The following is a 23,117-nucleotide window of genomic DNA, read 5'->3' as shown; positions in this document are numbered from 1 at the left end:
AACTGAGGCCCAGTGAAGTGACTTGCCCAAAGTCACACAGCTGACAGTTGGCAGAGCTGGGATTCGAACCCATGACCCCTGACTCCAAAGCCCAGGCTCTTTCCACTGAGCCACGCTGCTTCTCCATGCTTCACATGGTGTTCACCATGTTCACCATGCTTCACCATGCTTCACATGGTGTTCACAGTTCAGTGCTTGGTACATAGTAGGCGCTTAACAAATACCATCACTATTATTCAAGTAGGAGGGAGAACAGTTATTGAATCCCGATTTTAAAGATGACTAATCCCTATTTTAAAGTGATTTGCCCAAGGTCCCACAGAATATTAATGATTGGAGTATTTAATTATAACGATCCACAAATGGATTGTTTGGGAATTGGACCAGAGGAAAGTTCTGATTCAGCTCTGAGGTGGTTTAAATCTGTTGCTTTCCCCCACAGATCTCCTACATCCGCTCCATATCGCTTCACCCTTACCCATGGTTAGCATCAGGCATTTGGCTATCCTGATCAGGACAGGGAGAAATTTGCTGTTTCCCCTCAATTCATAAGAAGCCTGTTTGAGCCCTCAAATCTAGAGCATTTCTCTGGAGAAATCACATCTATTAACCTCTAATTTCCTGTGATATAGCCTCCAGATGCCACTTCGGCACTACTTAAGTACTGGTAAACTGACAGCCACTTATAGTACAGTGCTTTGCATGCAGTAAGTGCTCAGTAAATATGATTGAACTTCTGAACACCTCATACCTACTGCTGTTACTCAAGCAATTATTCACATATACTCTTTTTCTTTTTTCCCTTGCCTGTAAATTATTTTAGTGTCTGCCTCCCTAGCCAGATTGTGAACACCTTGAGTGCAGGGGTCATGGCTATTGATTCTCCCAAGAACTCAGTGCAATCCTTTGCACTGCAGTAGTCGTTCAGTAAGTGCAATTGATTGATTAGTCTGTAAGCACCCTTTTGCTTCAAAGCCCGCTCCCCCCCCCCCCCCCCCCCCCCCCCCACAGGCAACACTTCTGGCTTGGGTTGGGCTCTGATATATCTATGTGCACAGCACTTGACCCCACCCCCTCGGACTTGCACCCTGAAGAGATTGTCTCTCTGACCAACTGAAGCCAGGTATCATCACATCCTGGCTGGATTATTTCATCAGGCTCCTTCCTGGTCTCTCTTTTTCCAGTCATTTTCCTCTTCAGCCCATTTTTGCCCATCTAGCTGCTTGGACCACCTTTCTGGACCTTTTGAAATGTACCCAAAATCACAACAGAAAGTGTGGCTTATCAATCAATCATATTTATTGAGTGCTTACTGTGTACAGAGTATTGTACTAAGAGTTTGGGAGAATACAGTGTAATGGACACATCCCTTGCCCACAGTGAGTTTACTGTCCCTTTCTGACTCATGTATCCCCTGTCCTAAAAGAAACCCTCCCTTGGCTTATCCCCCATCTGCCTCCACCCGTTCCTCTCCAAAGTCATTTGACCAAATTGTCTACACTTGCTGTTTCACCTTACTCTCCTCCAGTTCTCTCCTTGATACCCTACAATCTGGTTTTTGATCTCTTGACTCAATTATTTAGGGGATTTTTTAAATACTTACTGTGTGCCAGATACAAGCTAATCAGGTTGGATACCGTCCACGTCCCACATGGGGCTTGCAATGTTAATCCTTGTTTTACAGATGAGATAACTGAGGCACAAAAAAGTTAAATGACTTGCCCAAGGTCACACAGCAGACAAATTACAGTTAGGATAGAGCCCAGGTCCTTCTGACACCCAAGCCTGTACTCTATCCACTAGGCTATGCTTCTTCTCATTCCTTTGGAAACTGCTCTCTCTATGGTTACCAATTCCAAGTCCAAATCCAATGGCCTCCTGTCTTGTCTTGTTTTCTACTTTCCATCTATACCCACTCCCTTGGAGAACTCATTTCCTCCCATGGCATCACCCTACCACTTTTATGCAGATGATTCTCAGATCTACATCTCCAGCCCTGATCTCTCTCCCTCTCTGCAGTCTCACATTTCCTCCTGCCTTCAGGACATCTCTACTTGGAAGTCCCACCAACACCTCCAACTTAACATGTCCAAAACAGAAGTCCTTATCTTCCCACCCAAACACTGTCCTCTCCTTGACTTTTCCATTCCATCTCACAAGACCGTATGGCATTATCCTCGATTCATCTCTCAATCAACCTGGCGGAGCCGGGATTTGAATCCATGAGCTCTGACTCCTGTATATATGTTTGTACGTATTACTCTATTTTACTTGTACATATTCTATTTATTTTATTCTGTTAATATGTTTTGTTTTGTTATCTGTTCTAGACTGTGAGCCCACTGTTTGGTTGGGACCGTCTCTATATGTTGCCAACTTTGACTTCCCAAGCGCTTAGTACAGTGCTCTGCACACAGTAAGCACTCAATATGATTGAATGAATGAATGAACTCCCATATTCAATTTGTCATCCAAATCCCACTAGTTCTACTTTTGTTACGTTACTAAATTTCACCTTTTCCTCTCCATCCAAACTGATATCACATTGATCCAAGTACTTATCCTATCCCGCTTTGACTATTGCATCAGCCTCCTTGTTGACCATCCTGTCTCCTGTCTCTCCCTACTCCAGTCCATACTTCACTTTGCTGCTTGAATCATTTTTCTTAAAAAAAAGTTTAGTCCATGTTTCCCCACTCCTCAAGAATCTCCAGTGATTGCCCATCTACCTGTGCATCAAACAGAAACTCCTTACCATTGGCTTTAAATCACTCAATCACCTGCCCCTCCTATTTTATCTTACTGACTGTACTTTTACGCAGCATCCTCACTTGGCTTTTCTAATGCCAACCTATTCGCTGTGCCTCAATCTCATCTTTCTCCTCACAGATCTCTCCCCCATGTCCTGCCTCTGGTCTGGAAGTCTCTCCCCCTTAATATCTGACAGACCATCACTTGTCCACCTTTAATCCCTTATTAAAATCACATCTCTTCCAAGAGGCTTTCCTCTATTCCCTCTCCGAGTCACCCTTGCATTTGGATTTGTATTCTTTTATTCACTCCCACCCTCAGCCCCACAGTATCAATTTGTAATTTATTTTAATGTTTGTCTCCCACTGTAGACTGTAAGGGCCTTGTGGCAGGAAATGTGTCATATAATGATGGTTTTAATGAATCCCAGGGGCCCAGACTTGCATTTGTTAATCTCCAAATGTATTATTCTGAAAATCATTCAGTTTAGCATAGAAGTCCATAAAACACTCTTTAAATTTTTGTAAAAATGAAAAATTTGGTTTTCTGGGGTTAAAGCCACAGCTGATTATAAGACTATGAATTTAGATTATTCTTTGATTGTGTCTGGTGTCTTAGTTACAATTGTTATGGTTTTCATTCTGTGAGATAATAATAATGGTATTTACTAAGCACTTACAGTGTGCCAAGCCATGGGGTCTTTTTTTTTTAATGTCTTATGCCATCAAATCATCTCCAACCCATAGCAGCCATGAACACATCTCTCCCAGAATGTCCCACCTCCATCTGCAGTCATTCTGGTAGTGTATCATCCATCGAGTTTTCTTGATAAAAATGCAGAAGTGGTTTATCATTGCCTCCTTCTGCTTAGTCTTGTAGCAGATTGCCTTCCACTATCTAGCCACTGCTCAAGCTAGCAATGGAATAGATATGCCTCTGCTTGACTCTCCGTCCCATAGAAGAGACTGGTAGAGTACTGGAAACACTCCAGGAGAAACCCTGGGGGAGATACAAGATAATCAGATTGGATACAGTCCTTGTCCCACCTGAGGCTCATGGGTTAAGTAGAAGGGAGAACAGATATTTTATCCTCATTTTACAGATGATGAAACTGAGGTGCAGAGAAGTTTAATTACTTGCCCAAGGTCACGAAGCAAGCAAGTGTCAGAGTTGGGATTGGAACTCAGTTTCTCTGACTCCCAGGACCATGTTCATTCCACTAGGCTACACTGCTTCTATCTGTTCTGGTCTACCTTGTCTTCTTAGAATGTGAACTTTTCAAAGACAGAGATCATCCCTCTTTCTATTCTACCTGTAGACTGCATCTAGCACATTTGTTGCTATAACAAGTAACACCTGAGAAGCCCCTAGGCTGGTCATTAGCATCTTAAAAGAGACTCATCTTCTGCCTTGAGGATGGGATTTTGGACAAAGAAAACCCAAAGCCTCCTGAAAAAAGGGTTTAACTCTCATAAACCCTTCATCTCCCTTTTTTCTGCCCTCCTTTTCCTTTTCCTTGCCCTCTCCCTGTCTTTGGAGTTAATTGCTGGCATTGCACTCTGTGGTTTTCCATTGGACACCCAAGGAAATGTACTCCCCTCCCAACCATTCAGCCCACTTCTCCATTCTACATGAGTTGGTGATGAAAGCCAAGGTGAGTCAGAGGGAGACATGAGCTCAGAGACTCAAAACATATTTGTATGGTAGAAGGGGGATACTTGTCCTCCCTCTTCTCATCTGCAAACTGTTATAGTAGAAGCTTCCATCTCTATGTGTTATGGAGAACAAAATAATTGATAATAAAAATATAATAGTAATGAATCATTCCTGGGGATTCATTCTTCCTGAGGTGCCCAGAAAATCCCGGGGTTAAATGGAGGTAGATTTCTCTCAGTCTGAGCCTGATCGATTCTAGTTCAGTAGCATGTTTTGGTGAAAAGAAAGAGGTGGGCCCATGTCTGGTATAAACAGAAAGGGATCTGACTTTATTTTAAGCTTTGAAAGACCCTTGAAAATAAAATGCTTTTTTAAAATCGTTTTGCAGGTAGAAGCGTCAGACCATCAGCACCCTAGACAGTCTCGCATCTCATCATTATCGTCATTATCATCATCAATTGGCCTATGTTACGGGGTAAGGAATGAAAGAAGGAAAAGAGAGGTGAGAAGAGACAGTGGAATGGCAGCACCTCATTCCAGGTAACCAGCACCCCTCTGTTGACGCTCCTTTAGCTCCTCTAGTACCTATTCTTTATCATCTATTTGCCATTCTCTCCTCCTCTTCACCTTCGTTCTTTGGCACTCTCCTTTCCTTCTTGTCCATCTCCTTTGTCCACCCACCCCTTTGTTACCTTTTCCCGCCTTTGTCCTGCCCTGCTTTTCCAGTTGCTGGGGAGTGAAAGTGAGGGGGTAAAAACATTCCAGTCCCTGAAGTGCTCACCAAAGAGTTCTTCAAAAAGAGTGAGATTCTGTGTTCACCTTCACTCGGCAGGCTGGGTTGAGAAGTAATACAAGGAAATAAAGAGAGTTTGGTGTGTAACGCAGTGGGAAGCTAGAGAGAGACAAGTGGGGAAAAAACTTCAAGTCCCTCTTTGTCTCTGTCTTGTCTAAGACTTGCTTCTAAGTGCTAGTGTTTGTTGCCTCCCTGAATACCCTGCTGTCGGTTTTGCAACTGGTGTAAAGCATAGCACTGTGCTGGAGTGTTTCCTCTCCATCTGTTGAGTCACATAAAAGGGGAGAATCTTTTTATCTGTTTCCCATCTTGCTTATTTCACCACTCCATGCCCTCCACGACATTCTGAGGCAGGTAACCAGTGTTTTCATTATGAAAAGTGTCCTTTTTCAAGGTCATCATCCTCTTAGGACTTTCACTTTTATCCTTAAATTTTCCCAAGATTTCTTTTTTAAGAAACATGAAGCCATAAATCACATATTCAGATTAAACAGGATTTTTTTTAGTAACTTTATACTTCATCAGTCTTCATCAGGATTTTTAGGGATGAAAGAAAAAGTATCCGATCCTCATGTTAATTGAGGGAGCATTTTCTAGCTCCTGGGAATAGCAGTGCCCCCCCCCCCCCCAAAGGTACTGAATTTGAATTCCTTAAGGGACTCTGCCTACTTTAATCAATTTAATAACTTTATCCGCATAAACAAAAGCAAATGGCATCCCATTTCTATTTTGTGATACTGCTAGCTATAAACAAACTTTAATTTCTAATAAAACTGGGCAACTTTCTATTTAAAGGGATTACTGTGACATCTTAATGTTCTTGTCCCATAACTCTTCTGGAGCCATTTAAATTTCTATCTCTTCGATTCATTTTTTTCCAAAGTAAAAGACACTTTTTATCTCCAGTATACTAAATGTGTATGTTTTGGTGTTAGAAGTTTAGCTAAAACAACTGAGATTACACCTTCTAGCAATGGCAAGATGATCTGATAAGGCATGGATTGTGTAAGAAAGAAAGCAATGGGTTGTTAGTCACCAGGAGAAAGATCTATGTGATGAGGACAAGATGGGGACATGTTAGAACTTTAAGTAGCCTGATCACTTCATTTTAGGGCAATACCATGTCTAAAACTGCAGTGTAGTTCATTGGGAAATTTCTAGATTTATGGAAGCAGTATTCAACAAAAGCAGGAGGTTACGAATCTTTCACAGAACAAAATGAGATTTTCTTAACAATTTCTCATTTGTCGTGCTACCTCTAATTTTCTATCATCTCGTAGGCCTTTAAAATGCTCCAGATCTGGGAAGGAATAATGTAGGACAATAGCGTAACTCAGAACAAATTGTGGACTCCAAGACAGCTTAGATGAATCATGGATTTCTTTGGGGTTTGCAATTTTTTTCAATTTCTTTGTGGTGTTTTTTTGTAGTGCTCACTCCTATTGAAAATGCGACTATTCAACAAGTCTTCAATATCCTCCAATTGTACATCTGTTATGCATCAAATTCCACTCTATTCTTTGTAGGTTTGATATCTTCTTTTATTTTCCAAGTTGGTACTCTTGTTTTATCCCACTCAAAATCCCAGAAATTACTTGTCCACAATAGTTTTCTTCCACCTCATTAATAGAGACTCTGGCATCACAGGCATTTTCTGGTAACAGTATACTGAACTCAGAAAGTGATAGGATTGGATGATCAAACTTCATGTGCTGCAAAACATTTAGGGGGCTGAATTAATTTAAATAAGATAATGCTTTTACAGACAACACCTGTACATACTTATCTGTTCCTTTGACTCTGTGGTTACCTGTCCACTCCTTCCAACGATTTTTATCCCTCATTTGGCTTGATTTCAAATTTTTTTGGTTTCATTCTGGCTGCAGACTCTTTTTGGAAAATATCCAGTAACCTGTATACTATATGCTGTCTTTCAAACCTTCTCAAGGAGAGAAGAAGAGAGAGTACATTGCCTTTCTTTGGGCCCAGTCAGACTGAAATCAGGTTCTGTAGCTGTTAGTGCTCCACAACCACTCTTTTGGGCAACTCTGGTGGCTGTTACTTATGGCACTCTGAGCCCACTCTTGTCCCTCTGCAATGCCCGTTGTACACTATCAGGACTCCACTTGTCTTCAGTCAAATCCCTAGATGCCTAGGAAAGCCTTATGAACTGGGAGTTGAGGCCTTTTACAGGGAATCTCCCCTCATTAGGCATTCCCCTCTACTCATATTTTCTCCAGAGAGGAGTTTTTGAGTCTTTCTAGACTGATGGCTCCTGAGAATATTAGTTTAGTCTGAGTAAACTCAGAGTTCTCTCAAACATTCTTTTCCAGCTGACTGAGTGCAGTCAACTGAGGAGGAAGTTTAAAAGAGTCATGGCCTCAAGTACAGTGAGTGATTGGCTCTTTTCCACCGACGGGTCTGTTCTGCTCTTGGTATCAGCAAGAGAGCTCTCCATCCCATTCTCTCTCTTTCTCTCTCTTTTGTTCTCTCTGTTGCTCTCTTGGTGACGAGACACAGACTAATGGATGGCATTATCACTTTCCCTGTCTGGCCTTAGAGATGAGCCCGATCCACATATAAAGACGCCAGCTACCCCCTGAAGATTTGGAGAGCAAAAGAAAGGACCCAGGGTTTCAATCCCCATAGCACTACCAGGTATTTTATTCAATTATTCGAAAAGATAATTCAAAAAGATGAGATAATTGGAGCATCCGGTCATGGACTGTTGAGCCCATCTGTTCTTCTTCCCTTGTCCTTCCTGCAGGAAATTGATGTGCCCTCAGTTGGGTGGGCACAGTAGAGGCAGTGAGAATCAGAGTTGGGGACCATGGGAGGCCCAGAGCTCATTTGCATGGTTGGTTCCACAACTTCCAGCCGTGGTTGGTGGTTGCAGGGAGGTGGGAGTGGAGGCCCTAATGAGGCTATTGGACTGCAGAACCAGGACTGGAAAGTTCCCAGTTGATGGATCATAAAGCTATTCGGACTGAAAAGGAATAAGAATGGTAAAATCTGTCTTTTAGGGTGGTTCAGAGCTTAATAGACAATTGTTCATAGCATATTTGATTATAAACCAGTCCATGACCCCTTTTTCCTGTCCCTGGTCCCTCTCGTGTTCCCTAGCCATTTGGTAGCCTGGACCAATGTCATTTTTCTGTGCTATTGGAGGGAAATAGAGGCATGGGCAAAACAAGAAAATATAGAAGTCACCAAAGAAGATCATTGATCCTAGATGCTGGTTGGGCAGCAGGGGGAGAAAGTCCTGTGGACCTGTCTGGGTCCTGGGATATGGTGGACCTCTTTGGGTTCTGGGGTAAGATGGACCTGTCTGGATCCTGGAGTAAGGGGGTCCTGTCTGGATCCTGGGATAAAGTGGAACTGTCTGGGCCCTGGGGCAAACTTAGCCTGTCCAAAACATAATTTCTTATCTTCCCACCCAAACTCCATCACCACCCTGATTTTCCTGTCACTGTAGACAGCACCTCCATCCTCCATGTCTCACAAGCCCCTAACCTTGGCTTTATCCTTGTCTCTTCTCTTTCATTCAACCCCCATATTTAATTTGTCACTAAATCCTGTCGGGTCAACCTTGAAAGCATTGCTAAAATGCAGCCCTTTCCTCTCCATCCAAACTGCTACCAGGTTAATCCAAGCAGTTATCCTAGCCTGTCTTGAGAAGCAGCGTGGCTCAGTGGAAAGAGCACGGCCTTTGGAGTCAGTGGTCATGGGTTCAAATCCCGGCTCCACCAATTGTCAACTGTGTGACTTTGGGCAAGTCACTTAACTTCTCTGCACCTCAGTTGCCTCATCTGTAAAATGGGGATTGACTGTGAGCCCCCTTGGGACAACCTGATCACCTTGTAACCTCCCCAGCGCTTAGACCAGTGCTTTGCACATAGTAAGCACTTAATAAATGCCATCATTATTATTACTATATCAGTCTCCTTGCTGACCTCCCTGCCTCCTGCCTCTCCTCACTCAAGTCCATATCTCGCTCTGCTGCCCAGATCACTTTTCTACAAAAATGTTCAGTCCATGTTTCCCCACTCCTCCAGAATCTCCAGTGATTGCCCATCTACCTCCACATCAAACAGAAACTCCTTACCAATGACTTCAAAGGACTCAATCACCTTGCCCCCTATTACCTCACCTTGCTGCCCTCTTACGACAACCCAGCCCACACACTTCATTCCTCTGGTGCCAACCTACTCTCTGTGCCTTGATCTCATCTTTCTTGCTGCTGACTGCTTGCCTATATCCTCCCTCTGATCTAGAACCCCCTCCCTTTCCATATCCAACAGATATGACAGTTATGACCTTCAAAACCTTATTGGAGGCATGTCTCCTCCAAGAGGCCTTCTCTGACTAAATCCTCATTTCTTCTTATCCCATGCCCTTCTGCATCACCCAGATTTGCTTCCTTTATTCATCCCTTACCCCCGTCAGCCCCACAGCACTTATGTACATATCCATAATTTATTTATTTATGTCAATGTCTGCCTCCCCTTCTAGACTGCAAGCTCATTGTTGGCATTGACCATGTCTTCCAAGTCTGTTATACTCTTCCAATCAATCAATCATATTTATTGAGCGCTTACTGTGTGCAGAGCACTGTACTAAGTGCTTGGGAAGTACAAGTTGGCAACATATGTTCCAAGCTTAGTACAGTGGTCTGTACACAGTAAGTGCTCAATAAATACAATTGATTGATTCTTTTTATACAATTAAACAAACACGTCATATCAGAGCAATAGTTACAGAGAATATATATATAGTTAGAGAATATATATATAGTTAGAGAATATATATATAGTTAGAGAATATATATATGTATGTATATATATATATATACATATATATATTCTCTAACTATATATATATTCTCTAACTATATATATATATATATTCTATATATATATATATAGTTATAGCAATAAAGAAGCAGTGTGGCTCCATGGAAAGAGCCCGGGCTATGGAGTCAAAGATCATGGGTTCAAATTCCAGCTCCACCACTTGTCAGCTGTGTGACTTTGAGCAAGTCACTTCACTTCTCTGAGCCTCAGTTACCTCATCTGTAAAGTGGGGATTAAGATTGTGAGCCCCACGTGGGACAACCTGATCACTTTGTATTCCCCCAGTGCTTAGAACAGTGCTTGGCACATAGTCGTAATTATATCATTTCTTCCTAATGGTTGTCTTCCATGGACTCTTATATTTGGGATGCTGTTGGCTCGTTGAGAAATGATTCTTAATGAGTAACAGCCTTGGAAATAGTCATTCTATAAAGATCAGTAATTATTTTGTGATAAATACAAAATTTTACTGGCAAGGTGAATAGAATGTTGGTTTCATTTGTTTGACTTACCTAGAGGAAGGGCAGGCTGATCTAGAACCTAAAAAACAAATTGGGAAGCAGCATGATCTAGCGGAGTCAGGATACTTGGGTTCTAATCCCAGCTCCATCACTTGCCTTCTGTGTAACCTTGGACAAGTCACTTATTGTCTCTGTGCCTCAGTTTCATCATCTGTATAATGGGAATGAAATACCTGTTTTCCCTCCCCCATTAGACTGTGAGCTCTGTGTGGGGCAGAGATTGAGTCCGACCTAATTATATTGTATTTACTTCAGCACTTATACAGTGCTTGGCACATAGTAAGCATTTTAAAAATAATGGTAATAATAATAATAGTTCCATACTGGATAAGACCAAATGTGTATCCAGCCCAATATTCTGTCTCTGACTCCATATGTTTTCCTCACAACTAGGGTAAGACCATCTAATACCCCAACTTTTTTTTTTTGATTAGCCTATTATAGGCTTACTACCCCCTGAAACTTCAATCAGAACTCCTCTAATTTTTTCCTAAGTGATCTTTTACAAACCTCTTTTGTGGGCATCTTGAACCTATTAATATTATCTATTAATATAATGTATTTATGTATATATATATTTATATATTAATATTATCTAAGGTAACAAGTTAACATATTCTGCATAGTCATTGGGAAAGAAGTGTTTTTCCTTGATTTGTTTTGAACCTATAACCCCTAAATTTCGATGGGTGCTCCCAATCCTGGGTTTAAGGGATTTAGTGAGCAAAAATTCCACATAAAATTATGAATTTTTTTCTTTTATGCTCATGATTCTATCTGTGGAAGTTGCTCTGTTCTCCTGCAATCATTCTAGTAAACAACATAATTTAGGAAATTTCATAATTTCCAGTCCTGGAACTTCTTGGGCCTGGAATTTAGAACTTTTTGGGGGGGTGAGTTTCTGGTTTGGTCCCGGACTCCCCACAAATTCTTGGTCCCACAAAACAGTGACATGAACTTTGGAGAGATCTCATGGTCAAAATTGTTCCCAGAATCCTGAAGTCCACTGGTGATTTGTGATAGGACCAGCTCCTCAAATAGAACTCTGCAAGAGAATGAATTTTAGTACGGTTAAATGGTGTCAGAAAATTTGGGGTCTCTGTTGCCTGGATTTAAGGATTTTTGAAAATTAATCCATTGAAAAACAGCCCTTTTAAATTACCACTATGTTTGTTGGATGGGGTGAAGAACGCAACACCCAGCATGCTCTACCCCTTCCAAAACATAGGGCAGCTGTAGAATAACATTAAACACTTGAAAAACTCTCTCCACCTTCTAACTCCCTCTTAATGCTGCCTTCATTTTTACTTGTACCCTGTCCCAAGATGAACTATACATGTTGAAGATTACTAATCCCACCTATTTTACTAACCTGCTTCTTCTGATCAATCGATTGATGGTATTTACTGAGCACTTACTGTGTTCAGAGTACTGTACTAAGCGCTTGGGAAAGTACAATATAACAGAGTTGGTAGATACGTTCCCTGCCCAAACGAAGCTCATAGTCTAGAGATGTAAGGCAAATCTAAATTATTTGTTTCTGAAGGTTTTTTTTTTTTCAATAATCAGTTTGGAACAGATTTGGGTAAGGTTTTTGGTTTTGGTTTTGGTTTTTTGGCCTGGATCAATCTGATCTGAGGGCCAGACTGGCCCAGTTCTAATGGGGCAATACCATCCACATAGGCCTCTATTGTTCAAAGTCAAAATCCACAAAATGAGACCCACAGGAAGAGCTCACAGTCCAAGTTGTCCCACTCCCAACCTAAGGGATTCAGCAGGAACTGGATCACCCTTCAACATGGAGTAGAATAAATAGCTGAATGACTTACTACATTTGCTTACTCCTGATGTTCCCAGTAGTCATCCTTTTAACATTTAAAATGTGGAATGACTACAGTGGTGTTGTGTTGTGACAATCAACCCACCGCATATTAAGTCAAAGCAGGTCTTATTGGAGAGTGCCACCATTTGTATGGCAGTGGACCAGTGGTAGACGTTGGCATTTAAGATGTCTACAATCTGAAAAATAGATTCTATTTTTAGTTTCATACTGAAGTGCCAAGTCCAGGGGTGTCAATCCCGAAAGTTTCTCCTGATCTGTACATGTCCTGATGCTGTTCTCATAGCCCTGCACAAAGAAGCCCCCTTTCACTGTCAATGCTATGTGGCTTGTTCTCCTGGGTCCTGACCTCTAGACCAAGACAGAATAAGTCTTTTCCTGCAACACATCCCAAAGATAACTCATAAAATGACAGTCTTCCTTCTCCAAATAACTAGCCCTTCTCCTTTTCCCTAATCCCGTCTTTGATTGACTTTATTCCATATGAAGCCCTGAAGTTAGCGACTGACACCTAATTTTAATGAGGTTTTTCCTTTGGAGGGGCAGCCAGGAGTAAATGAATGCTTTCTTGTCTCCTGGTGTGTGGGCTAGTTTCAGTGCTTTAAGATTGACCATCATACTCTGTTTTTAAAAGGAATTTCAATTGCAATATTGACAAAGTGTCACTAAAGACATTAAAATACTAATTGCAGATTCTGGGAATAAACAGGCAAAGTAACTAAGCTGATTGGTGAATATCCATTAAAATTATAGTAGAGAATCTCTAGTCAGTGGCTTCCTTATGAACAATGAACTGAAAGTACAAGATTGAACTGAAGATACTTTGGTGCTGTATTTTTTAACTTGGATAAGTCAATTCAAACTTTAACATCACAATAAAAAATTCAGTTCTTTGTCAAAGACCTAGTTATAGTTTTCAGTATGTATATGTAGTGGGAGAGAGAGAGTGTGTGTGTGTGTGTGTGTGTGTGTGTGTGTGTGTGTGTGTGTGTGTGTTTCTCGTTCTTTTCAGGACAGTAAGAATATACATATTTTAAAAGGGAAATTGTGAATTTAGTCTACATATTTTCATCTCAGGGAGAGATTACGATCTGCTTGATTATTTAATTTTACCCCCTGCTAAGGCAGAATCTCCAGCTGTTACACTTAGCTAAAAGGCTGACATTAACTGACATTTTTTTTTTATTGATGGAAAACTCGATGTCAACAAAATCCCTGCCAGTGTTTTTAGGGGAAAAGACAAAGATCTTTGCATTTAGTTGTCATCTGCAAAAGGGCATCAAATGAGCTCCTTTATTTGCAGGCAGTTTCAGTATGAAATCTTTGTCTTAAATGCTATTGGCCTAATCACCCCAGCTTGTAGCTGACTTCTGGAGTTGACTGCCCTGTTGTGGTGTTGCAGGAAGATAAATGTGTTCCAAAAATTGCATAGGACCTGCAAATTCAGTGATTCCAAACCTATAGACACTCATTTTATTAGGGGGCCTCTCTTCTGATATACACACGGATTTCAATTTGGGAGGGGGGAAAAAAGCATATCCTGGGAGTCAATCCAGTGCTTTTGTAACTCAAACATAAAATGTGTAAAGATGGTGAAATTCACAGTATCCTGAGTTGTGTCATTTCAGAAGTATGTAAGCAAAAGAAACTGATTTATTCACGCTATACCAATTACTGTAAAACATTTTTTTCTTCACTCTAATGGTAATCATCACGGTAAAAGCCAGTTGGTACTTGTATTTATTTTCCATTTCATTTTGATCTTTTCAGGGATGGAAAAAATATTTTTTTTTTCAATCCAGTGCAAGGGTGTCTAAAAAACAACTCAAGGAGAAGTTAAATTAGTTGATTAGTCACCAAATTCTATTTGCATTACTGAATGTTCACAGTACTAAACAGTAATTGCAGCAATAAAGGAGTGTTGTTGCCCTTGGATTTAGCCTTTTCAGATCCCTACCATATGACTGATGATGTACTTAAGAAATAACTTGAACCTGGCTGATAATGATATGTTTTCGCTTCCCATTCTCTCTTCTCTCCTGAACAAAAAGATGAGAAAGGCAAAATGACATTGTGTGCATCTTGATTTTCTAATCTGCCACCTTGGCTTTTATTTCTGAGGGAAAATATATGAATCCCCCCACCATTTTCTCCATTTTTAGTGCTATTCTGAGCACATCCTCTTTCTGTTTTAAAGCTTATGTTATTTGAAGATGACCAGAAGCCTACAACCTCAGTTGATGCTAATTGACACTTTTGGTGACAATTTCAACTGGCAAAGTTAGGAACTGGCAAGCCTGAAGAAGTAAACTAGAAGGATCTACTTTCACTTCTGAGTTTTCTCTGGGTCAGATATTTTCATCCTGGCTGGAGATTAAGAGCTGGATTGAAGTCAGTGGTATGAGTGACTCTCTGACCAGATTCTCTGAGCCCCTCAATCAGTGTAAGAGGCTTTGCGTTCCTCTGCTGCTTCGCCAGCCATTTTGGTGCTGGGGCAGCCAGTCAGCCACTAATTCAGAACCTCTAAACATTTAAATTCTCATCTGTGACTGACCCAACTGACTTCCACCTTGATCAGACATATGAAAATAGCCAACCCAGAGACTGACTCAGAGAAAGTGTCATTTGCCCATGTACTTTGTATTAGATCCAGAGATAAATCGTCACTTTCATACCCCCTGTAAGAAGCAGTGAAAAATAATATTAGTGGTCATAGCTTTTATTGAGCATCCACTTGGTGCTTGGGAAGATGGGAATAAAGTAACATTTTTAAAATTTAATTTAATAATGGCATTTATTAAGCACTTACTATGTGCAAAGCACTGTTCTAAGCACTGGAGAGGTTACCAGGTGATCAGGTTGTCCCATGGGGGGCTCGCAGTCTTAATCCCCATTTTACAGGTGAGGTAAATGAGACACAGAGAAGTTAAGTGACTTGCCCAAAGTCACACAGCTGACAGTTGGCGGAGCCAGGATTTGAAGACTTTAGACTATAAGCCCTTTTAGACTTTTAGACTGTGAGCCCTTTTAGACTGTGAGCCCACTGTTGGTTAGGGACTGTCTCTATATGTTGCCAATTTGTACTGGAATTTTGTTTTCCCAGGGGGTCAAGGGCCAGGGAAGATGGTGGGGATGAAAGAAAGGAATGATTCTTAAGGATAACTTCATCTCTTCTTCCCCCGGGGACTTACTACTCACCCCACATCAGGTTCTAAAGAAACAGTTGAGCAGAATATCTCTAAACTCTTTTGACGCTCCCACAGATACCAATAAAAGAAATTTTCATCCTGGACTTTCACCACTCAGCACTCACTAGGACATAGTTACATTTGCCATCAATATATTATTTTCCTGGTTACACAAATAAATTTTCTCAAAGAACCCCAGCCACAATGAAAATGAGAAACTCCATAGCCTAGGTTTTGAAGAGGAAATGTTTTGCCTAGGGTGCTGTTTAGACATGAAATGATGCTTAATAATCAGACTGTCATCCACTTGCTTTACCCACATGGACGTCCCTGTTGACTGAAAGAGAATCTATAATGGAAGGATCCATGCTGAAAGAGTAGAAGCTAAAATGGGTTTTTAGGTTTTTGAATGCAGCTATGTATCTTTCAATCCAGTATTAGAATCAGTTTCTGGGATGGTTCAAGAATATCACATTATTTCCCAACTTGATCACCATGGAATACTGGCTAATGGATCATCTTTCAGTCAGCAGCATCAGCATTCCTATTTGAAATACTGTTGTCATGGTAATTTTATATGGGACCTAAATCCCCTACCACCTTGGCATAAGATAGGTTCTGCATTCAGAGTTTCAATAAAAATATACAAATTGTCTTGCTGCAGAATATTCCTTTCTTGTTTATCTCAGAATCGATGTTCTTATAGCTCTTCCTGCCCTTTGAAGTCCAAGGTCAGGTCACTTCAATTGGCTCAGGAAAAAAAAAAACGAGGTCTGGTATAGCAAGACATTTCTAAGACTGATTTAGACTTTTCAATTTTCCTCTGATAACTGAGATTCTCGGTTGTAATTGGGATTTTTTTTTTTTCAGATGAGGCATAGTTCAATGCCAGCCCTGGAACCAACAAACTAAAGTCACTTGAAGTCACGCCTGTTTGCATGGGATTATTTGCATTAGCTAGGTTTCCGTGCAAATTCCAGTTGATCTTATATTCAATTGCAGTTTCAGCAAGAGCTGGCAACCTTTTGGCAATGTGAGGTTGCCGTTACGACAGCATATCTTCTGCATATCAGATACAGATACCACCTTTTGGAGGTCTGACTATTTTTTAAATGCACTGTTATCATTATCCAAAAAGAAGTGTTCTTTCCTCAAGAGTTTCCAAATGAATAGCGCTTGGGAGCAGGCTAAAGGAGAGCTGCCAGGCTGTGTTTAGTTATGTTATTCAGAGAGTCTACTGCATTGTCTTCTCAATCAGTTGTATTTATTTACTTTGTGCAAATCTTTGCCATTTGAAGGTTTTGTGTTTTCCTGGTCTTTCCTTGCTTTCCTGGTCTGATCCCCAGAATGTCAATGGAAGCTGTGTAAGGAAGGAAAGTATTCCACATTTTAATAATAATAATAATTGTGGTATTTGTTAATCTCTTACCATGTGGCAGGCACTGTACTAAGTGCTAGATGGGGAATACAAGTAAATTGGGTTGTATACAGACCCTGTCCCACATCGGATCTTAAAGTGCCGAGCTCCTCAGCTGGAATGATAAATTACTGCGTGGCTCAGTTCATGGGCTTTGGAGTCAGAGGTCATGGGTTCAAATCCCCGATCCGCCAGTTGTCAGCTGTGTGACTTTGGGCAAGTCACTTCACTTCTCTGTGCCTCAGTTACCTCATCTGTAAAATGGGGATGAAGACTGTGAGCCCCCCGGGGGACAACCTGATCACCTTGTAACCTCCCCAGCGCTTAGAATAGTGTTTTGCACATAGTAAGTGCTTAATAAATGCCATTATTATTATTATTATTACTACTGTGGTTTCAAAACAAAAAAAAAGATGGAATTAAAGCCAGAAAATACTGGAATTGAAAAATCATTAAGACCATCCCATCAAGAGAAGCAGCGTGGCTCAGTGGAAAGAGTACGGGCTTGGGAGTCATTGGTCATGGGTTCTAATCCCGGCTTTGCCACTTAGCTGTGTGACTTTGGGCAAGTCACTTATCTTCTCTGTGCCTGTTACCTCATCTGTAAAATGGGGACTAAGACTGTGAGCCCCACATGGGACAACCTGATTACCTTGTATTCCCCTCAGTGCTTAGAACAGTGCTTGGCACATAGTAAGCACTTAACAAATGCCATCATTATTATTGTTATTATTACACGAAAAACCGTCTTCAACATGACCCCATTTCTCCAAGCAGACCGCATATATCCCAACACCTGTCTCCACTTACACTCTGTTTAAATGATTACAGACAGTACAGTTTTCAAATGTCTTAAAGTCTTCTTATACAAGCTTCTAAATCACACTGGCATTTAAGCCTTTTGCGAAGTGTTTAGACCCTTTTGTCTAACAGAAAAAAATAGCTAAATTAATTCAAAATTCAGCTTAGTACAGTATGGCTCTGGAGTTCGTGTTTGCATTTTTTCCCGTTTTTGTATGGTACTTCCTCCCCCCGCCCAAAAACATTTTAAATCAGTTGCCCCCTCAACTCCACAATAGAATCAATCAGCAGAGTCTTAAACATGTCTTCCTTATTGAAAGGGAAAAGTTGAAATGTTTTCTGTTCTCCCCTGGTTCCAAACTGCGTCCCTTTCTTTCTTCAAAACTATCCTTAAGCTCATTCATTCCACAAATAATATGAGAAACTAAATACTGAGAATAATACCATGAATTTTTAGATAACTTTTATTTTTCCAATCCACTTTCACATCAATTATCTCATGTTATCCTCAGATCATCCCAAGGAGGTACAGGAAGCAGATATTTTCAGCCTCCATTTTACAGATGAGAAAAACAAAACCTTAGAGTATTTATGTAACTTTCCCAAATGCTAGAGCAGTCCAGTGGCAGAGCTGAAATTAGACTCCACATGATGCCAGTCATTCATTCATTCATTCAATCATACTTATTGATCACTTGCTATGTACAAAGCACAATTACCTCAGTATCATGGCTTTCTTTCTGTTCACAATTCGGAAGACTAAGCACTTCAAGGTGTAATTCTATATAGCTATAGAGAGTTAAGAACATTATGTTTCTCCACACTTGTAGTACTAATGTAGTTCATTCATTCAGTCAGTCATATTTATTGAGCACTTACTGTGTGCAGAGCACCATACTAAGCGCTTGGGAAGTACAAATCAGCAACATATAGAGACGGTCCCTACCCAACAACGGGCTCACAGTCTAGAAGGGGGAGACAGACAAAAAAAGCAAAACAAGTAGACAGGTGTCAATACCAACAGAATAAGTGGAATTATAACTATATACACATTATTTAAAAAATAGATTAATAAATATGTACAAATATGCACAAGTGCTGTGGAGAGGGGAAGGGGGAAGGTCAGAGGGAGGGAGGGGGGTTGGGGGAGGGGGAGGAGGAGAGGAAAAAGGGGGGGGCACAGTCTGGGAAGGCCTCCTGGAGGAGGTGAGCTCTCAGTAGGGCTTTGAAGGGAGGAAGAGAGCTAGTTTGGCGGATGTGTGGAGGGAGGACATTCAGGTCAGAGGCAGGAGTGGGCCAGGGTTGACGGCAGGACAGGCGAGAATGAGGCACAGTGAGGAGGTTAGTGGCAGAGGAGCGGAGTGTGCGGGCTGGGCTGTAGAAGGAGAGAAGGGAGGTGAGGTAGGAGAGGGCAAGGTGACGGAGAGCTTTGAAGCCTAGAGTGAGCAGTTTTTGCATGATTCAAAGGTTGATAGGCAACCACTGGAAATTTTTGAAGAGGGGAGTGATGTGCCCAGAGCGTTTCTGTACAAAGATAGTCCAGGCAGCAGAGTGAAGTATAGACTAAAGCAGAGAAAGACAGGAGGATGGGCAATCAGAAAGGAGGCTGATGCGGTAATCCAGTTGGGATAGGATGAGAGATTGAACCAGCAAGGTAGTGGTTTGGTTGGAGAGGAAGGGCGGATCTTGGCGATGTTGTGGAGGTGAGACCGGCAGGTTTTGGTGACGGATTGGATGTGTGGGGTGAATGAGATAGCAGAGTCAAGGATGACACCAAGGTTGCGGGCTTGTGAGATGGGAAGGATGGTAGTGCCATCTACAGTGACGGGAAAGTCAGAGAGAGGACAGGGTTTGGGAGGGAAGATAAGGAGCTCAGTCTTGGACATGTTGAGTTTTAGATGGCGGGCAAACATCCAGATGGCGATGTCCTGAAGGTAGTTGCACATAGCCCTCTCATCCCTATAGATTGAAAATTACCTGAGGATAGGCACTGCGTTTTTCTTTAATAATTTCCCATAGTGCCTGCCACAGTATTCCATGCATCATAAGAAGGCAGGCAGCAAATGCTGCTAACTGGCTGATTCAAGATATCATCAGAATAAAGATTTTTCAGTGATCTGCTTTAATGCTGAAAGCTAAATAAAATGTAGAAGCGGCATGGCCTAGTGGATAGAGCACGGGCCTGGGAGTCAGAAGGTCATGGGTTCTAATCCCGGCTCTGCCACTTGTCTGCTGTGTGACCTTGTTCAAGTCACTTCACTTCTCTATGCCTCAGTTCTCTCATCTGTAAAATGGGAATTAAGACTGTGAGCCCCAAGTGGGACAGGGAATCAATCAATCAATCAATCGTATTTATTGAGCGCTTACTGTGTGCAGAGCACTGTACTAAGAGCTTGGGAAGTACAATCTGGCAACATATAGAGACAGTCCCTACCCAACAGTGGGCTCACAGTCTAGGAGGGGAAGACAGAGAACAAAACCAAACATACTAACAAAATAAAATAAATAGAATAGTTAGGTACAAGTAAAATAAATAAATAAACAGAGTAATAAATATGTACAAACATATATACAGGTGCTGTGGGGAAGGGAAGGAGGTAAGGCAGGGGGGATGGAGAGGGGAAGCAGGGGGAGAGGAAGGAAGGGGCTCAGTCTGGGAAGGCCTCCTGGAGGAGGTGAGCTCTCAGTAGGGCCTTGAAGGGAGGAAGAGAGCTAGCTTGGCGGATGGGCAGAGGGAGGGCATTCCAGGCCCGGGGGAGGACGTGGGCCGGGGGTCGATGGTGGGACAGGAGGGATGAGTAGGTGCGAATGAGGTTGTTGTTAATGTAATTTGGTGATAACAAGGGCCTTTTTCTTGGGGGGAAGGGGCGGGGGGGGGGGGGGGGGGGGGGGAGAGTCAGTCAGGACCGTGTCCAACCCAATTATCTTGGATCTACCCCAGAGCTTAGAACAGTGTCTGGCACCTAGTAAGCACTTAACAAATACCATGATATTTATTATTATTATTCCCTAGTCCCGTTAGGCCATTTGCCAGGGTACTCTGAGAGGAGCTAGGGGCAAGTTGAGTCAAGGTCCTCAACATAGCTTTCTTAAGGGGCCTTCTTCAGACCCTAGGTCAAACTCCTCCCATTGTGCTCCAAAAAGCCCACACTAAATCCAGGGTGGGCAGTCCCTGTTGTTGTTGTCTTGTTGTCTTATGCTGTTGGGTCATGTCCGACCCATAGCGACGGTATGGATACACCTCTCCCAGAACACCCCACTTCCATCTGCAGTCATTCTCGTAGTGTATCCATAGAGTTTTTTTGGTAAAAATGCGGAATTGGTTTACCATTGCCACCTTCTGTGCAGTAAACGAGTCTTTGCCCTGGACTCTCTCCCATGTCACTGCTGCCCAGCACAGGTGAGTATAGACTTGTAGCAGATTGCCTTTCACTCACTAGCCACTGCCTAAGCTAGGAATGGAATGGGTATGCCTCTGCTTGACTCTCCCTTCTGTAGTCGAGACTGGTAGAGTACTGGAAACTCTCCAGGTGTGACCCTGTTACCACTGCAGAAACCAGATGTGAATCAGAACCTGTGTGGTATTGATACAAGGCTTGCTGTCTCTCCCAGCAACACCATTATGACTTGTGTTCTGGGCAGGCACTGCAAAGGTTACTAGAGTACCTCATCTAAATCCTTCCAGGGTCTGTGGGTGTAAGGGATCTTCCCACCTTCCCTTGTAGGTTCCCTTTAGTGCTGCCATTATCCTATTCCGAAGGGGACCTTGGCTTTCATGAAAAGTCCTCATGGCCTTGCCCCCAAATCTGCCCAAATCACCTACACCCTTGGCTTCCTTCTGCGTAACGGTGAGTAAATCTGCTCCATGATCATAGACCCAAGGAGCCATTCTGGTATAGGCTCTCCAACGACCCAGTGGAATCACTGACCTAATTCAGCTAATTCCGCCGCAGTATACTCCCAGAGGTCTGAGTTGGGGGACCCCTCTCCGTGGTTTTAGTAACCACAAAACTGGGGCCACCTTTAAAGTGGGGACAGTTTCGCAGTTTACTTCATCTGGTCCTCATCAGACCAGATAACTCCATTACCACAGTCAGGGTCACATCCACTTGTAACAGTGGTATCTAATTGGGCCTGGCTGATTTTCCCCAATTTAGCCTTCAGGATAAGCTCCACTACTATAATAATAATAATTGTGATGTTGATCATGGTATTTGCTAAGCGCTTGTGCCAAGCCTTGTTCTAATCACTGGATGGCTTCATTAGCAGCTTGCCTCGCTTCTTTAGCAGTCGCCATACTATCAGAAGCAGCTGCTTGAGACATCAGTAGGGTTCTCCTCGTATAGAGGAAAAACCCTACACACAGTGTTTCCAAAAGACCCATGCCCAAAGTTAAGGGTTCCTGGTAGACTTCCCAAGCGCTTAGTACAGTGCTCTGCACATAGTAAGCGCTCAATAAATACGATTGATGATGGTAGATGACAATATTCCAATACAGATTGACCCTAACCCAGAACTCCATGAGGGAGGTAAGAGCGAACAGCAGAGGGAAGAATTGATAGAGAGCACTAGCAAATCATGACACCATAAACACCAGTCCATGGTGACCCATGTCCATGTATCCCATCCTCGTCGCCATTTTATGTCACGAGTCCCCGGCTCGTACCAACCAGGACTCTCCTGGATCGGGTAGACTCTCCGTGACACGTAAAGTCAAACCAAACCACCAGCCACCAAGGTTACTTTGGAAAGTTTGACTCCATTTTTACCAACGTGCAAGGGAGTGACACATACAAACTCTTAATAAATGTTGTTGATCCGCGGGATCAAGGGTTGGGATGTGGTGAGCCCACAGCAAGTTGCTTTACTAGTGACTGTTTGTGATCCCATGGACAACAGCAAAGAGGAAACCCGCCAGGAACTGATGTGCTCTACTTGAGGGCAGGTGGTTGCTGGCCCGTGGGGGTTGGAGCATGGGGGGAGGTATGGCCTTCTTTTCCTGCTCTACCCAGTAATAGGGCTGGATCAATCAATGACTGCCACATAGAGTCACAGCTATGACGCCTAAGGCAGATAAAAGGTGGGTGCTTTGAATCATGAGTTGGGGGAAGCAGAAGGCAGCAGCATTGAGAGGAAGCAGTGTTTGGGGGAAGCAGCAGGCAGAGGAGTTTCGCGGCATCAGTGGCCTGTGGTGGGGGGGAGATGCCAGAACGAGATAATGAGCCATTTTCCGACCCTCTGGCCCCAGCTGGCCACGAGGTGGATGATCCCCACTCCTTCCACCAGTCAAAGCTTTT

At 42.4% G+C, this 23,117-nt stretch overlaps 1 long non-coding RNA gene across 1 annotated transcript in view; it reads left to right on the top strand.

The window, feature by feature from the left end:
* The first annotated feature begins 4,894 nt into the window (after positions 1-4,894).
* The window catches only part of LOC119929831, a 91,723-nt gene continuing 73,500 nt past the window's right edge, over positions 4,895-23,117 (top strand). Inside the window, exon 1 of the long non-coding RNA XR_005451594.1 lies at positions 4,895-4,947. This is a non-coding gene — a long non-coding RNA (uncharacterized LOC119929831). The remainder of the gene's footprint in view (positions 4,948-23,117) is intronic.

This window comes from Tachyglossus aculeatus, chromosome 6, assembly GCF_015852505.1.
Source record: "Tachyglossus aculeatus isolate mTacAcu1 chromosome 6, mTacAcu1.pri, whole genome shotgun sequence".
NCBI lineage: Eukaryota > Metazoa > Chordata > Mammalia > Monotremata > Tachyglossidae > Tachyglossus > Tachyglossus aculeatus.
This window is presented reverse-complemented; position numbering and strand designations above follow the sequence as displayed.